Raw genomic sequence first — 3877 nt, 5'->3', positions numbered from 1 at the left:
TCCCTGCCCTTTCCCCCAAGGTGTTCCAGTATTGAGCTATATAGGTATTTCTTATAACTCTTACTCCTCCTAGCCATAGGCTATACTGGCTGCTACAGCACTGTAAGAGGAATATTAAAGTCCCCTATAATTATGGTGTTATAGGCTATTATGTTGCTTGGATAATTAAGGTTTATTTCATAAATCTGAGAGCATTTTGTTGGGTGCATAAATATTTAGAATTGAAATGTCCTCTTGGTGTATTATTCCCTTGACCAATATGAAATACATGTTTGCCTTTTTTGACTTCAGTTGCTTTACATCCACATATATGTGAAAATAAGATTGTGACCCCTCCTTTCTTCTGATTTTCATTTGCTGAAAACATTGTATTCCATCCCTTCACCCAGAGCCTTGTGTTGTCCTTCAAAGACAGGTGTGTTTCCTGTAGGCAGTATACCGATGGCTTGGGCTTTTTTATCCAATCAGCCTGCCTGCGCCTTGCCATTGTGGAATTCAAGTCATTAACATCTCTTCAAAGAATTGGGAAGCGTTGTGGAATATTATACATCTTATTTTGTGAAAGTCCATTGCTTAGTTAACCTCTTATATCATTGTTGAAGCTAGGTTTTGCATTTCAGTGTCTGTATGTTTAGTTTGTTTGTTGTCCTTTGCAATGGTCAGTGTAGAGAATAGGTTGATGAATTTCCTGTAGAGCTGGTCTTGTTATAGCAAACTTCTTCAATGTTTGCATATCAGTAAATTATTTGATTTCTCCATCTATTGCAAAATGTAGCTTAGCAAGACATATATTTCTAAGTTAAAAATCGCATTTTTTAATAAAAACGTAAAGGTAGATGATGATTCTCTTCTGGCTTGAAAATATTCAGCTGAGAAGTCCCCTTTCACCCTGATGCCTCTGCCCCTGAAAGTCAATTGGTGCTTATTCCTGGCTGCTTGCAGAATTTTCTCCTTTTTTTCAGTTTGGATAGTTTCATGAGATGTGTCTTGGAGAAGCTACAATTCCCAGCATCTGGGGGCTGTGTTGAGTGGGTCCCTTGAGGTTAGGAGCTCCTTACCAGTCTGAGAAGAAACAAGACCCCACAAGAAGGAAGCAAAAAGAAAAAGCAATAGTTTGAACTCAGGATTTTGAACTCCTCAGGTCTTTTTTAGAAATCAAGCTGTTAAAATTAAAGTGAAAATTAAAATAAAATTCCTACTTTAAACCTTGTACTATCTCCCAATTAACTCTGAGGTATAGATCAAATTATTATCATGTAATTTAGGGTATCATCTAATGTAGTCTCCTTGATTTCATCCCTGAGCATTCTCTTTCCCTTATTTCTACTCTTGACATCCTCTCCTTATCCTGGGTTTCCAAGCTAGGTTTCTTGAAACTCATCCAGGAGCTTTTCAAATACATCCTTGCTTAGGTTTCCTATACAAATAATTCACAATCTTGGGTGGGGAACTGAACATAGGTTAAATCTCTCCAGCTAACGTCCAGTCATGGTTTTGAATTTGTACTTCAGTCCTATTATGTTTTACTAAAGTCAGATGTGTTTCTAGTGTTGCAAAATACTAAAGGCCTAAGTATATTTCTAATTACAATTCCACAAATTCATTTTTTTTTCTTTTATTCTCTTATCTTTTCCAAATCAACAGCTTGGAAAGCATTCATATCTCCATCTGAGGATCACCATGCATTGTAATTATCTTCTCTCCCCACTGCCCACACTGGAGACAGTACATCACATCTTCCCAGACCCCTTGCTGAGGGGAGATCTGCTGAGAAGTATGTGAGGTATGTCTCCTGAGCTGCTTTGCAGCCCCCAGGCAGAATAGACAATGACTTGTATCTTATCTGCCATGGACCATTTGTTTCACTCACTAAAATAAAAGAGACTCTTAGCTGGGTAGAAGTGACCAAAAAAGAAAAATCAACGTAATAGACCCAATTTCCAGAATTGGCTTCAGTCTCCATTTTCCTTGTCTCAGGTAGGTGAGGTGAGGACCCTCAGGAGGCAGCCCTTCTGTGTATAGAATTGCTGTGAGTGGTGCTCCAGGTCCTTCCTTTCTTTCTGAAAGAATCCTCTCTATTTTGTGAGGAAAAACTAAAATTCCAACGTGGATATTTTCTTAAATGCAGCCAAGCCCCTTTTAGGCTCCCTCATAGCGTTGGGAGAATAAACAGGTTGTCAAATATGCAAGGAGGCCTTATTCAGTGATTTCTCTACAGTCACTTGAAGGCTTTCTGTTCACCTGTCAGGTGTTGTTGGTAGTAGGTGAGTGGAAAAAGAGAAGAATCCACTATTATTAGGAATCTAGAAGGTTAGAAAAGATTTTTTCCTTTAAGACACTTGTGTTTGGGGCTCCAGGCGCACAACACAAGTTTCTTAAAGGAAAATAACTGTTCTAATCTTCTACATTAAAGAAAAAGAAAAAAAAAAAAAAACTTGTGTTTAGAAATGGGCAATTGTCTCTGTGCCATGTGTTATAAACATTCCTAGAGGTTTCTTCCACAGAGTTGATAAAATGCCTTTCTTCTCATCATCGACCAAAGTTATTTTCATCATTGCTTTGGCATTTCCTCTTTATTCTGGTGAGTAAATCTTTTAGTTATGGGTGAAGCATTTCACATATCTTGGAAAATGCAGAAACCAACTACTTTAATCTAGGTTTTAAGGGACTGGTTTTATTGGGTTCGTAATCCTTAAAACTAGCAAAAAGAAACTGGCATGTTACAAATGTCATTTTAATGGTTCATTTTAATGATCCGTCATTTTAATGAATTGCTTTTTCATATTTCTAACTTCTAGAGAAGAGGAGACAAAATGATGAGTTAGAATGGGCAGTGGACCTTAGTTTTTTGTTTGTCTGTAACTAGAGATATTTGCTAATTATTTTTTCTTTGGGGGGGTCTGATTCTATGGTTGTTAAATTCCAAAAATTAGAAAGCATCTGGTATTCATTTACCATCTATTATTTTCAGCTCTGACTCCAAAAGTCAAGGCCTTGAGTAGGGAAAGAGAGGACCCACTTGTGTGCTGAAAAGGTTTTTCTTAAAGCATAATGTGGTTCATGAATTTCACAATGAAATAGCTGGGCAGTATTGAATAGATCCTTGATATTAGACCTGAGTAGTAATTAATTGAGTACTCATTAATTTCTTCATGTTTTGCAATATGCAAGGCCTCTGAAGTGGCTTTATGCAAGGTATTGTCTTCTCTGGCTATGGTGTCTCATCCATAAAAATGAAGTAAAGACCCACTATGATAACTTCAAAGAAATGTCATGGGGATTATTAATTAGTATGTAAGATTATTTGTGACACGTGATATTAATTTGAAAATTATAAAATATTTCCAGAATATGGGCGGCCCCTGTGGCTCAGTGAGCAGGGCGCCGGCCCCATATACCGAGGGTGGTGGGTTCAAACCCAGCCCCGGCCAAACTGCAACAAAAAAATAGCCGGGCATTGTGGCGGATGCCTGTAGTCCCAGCTACTCGGGAGGCTGCGGCAGGAGAATCGCCTAAGCCCAGGAGTTGCAGGTTGCTGTGAGCTGTGTGATGCCACGGCACTCTACCGAGGGTGATAAAGTGAGACTCTGTCTCTACAAAAAAAAAAAAAAAAAAATATTTCCAGAATAGAAGTGTTTTTATTTGTTGTTTTCATATGGCCACAAAAGGCTCATTATCTTCAGGATCATCAGAAAGCAATTGGCATAGACTTCTTCTGTTAAACAGTATGTGAGCACTTCTCAGCAGAAACTCTGCTTTTCTCCCCTCTTGTTCCTCTTATTTTTAATTGTTCTTTTGTGTGTTGGTTGCAGAATCTCTTTATGGACCTATGATAGAAGTTCGCCATCCAGTAAGTTTAATACTGATTAACCTGGAA

Source organism: Nycticebus coucang, chromosome 17 (assembly GCF_027406575.1).
Source record: "Nycticebus coucang isolate mNycCou1 chromosome 17, mNycCou1.pri, whole genome shotgun sequence".
NCBI lineage: Eukaryota > Metazoa > Chordata > Mammalia > Primates > Lorisidae > Nycticebus > Nycticebus coucang.
Note: the sequence above shows the minus strand (reverse complement) of the source record.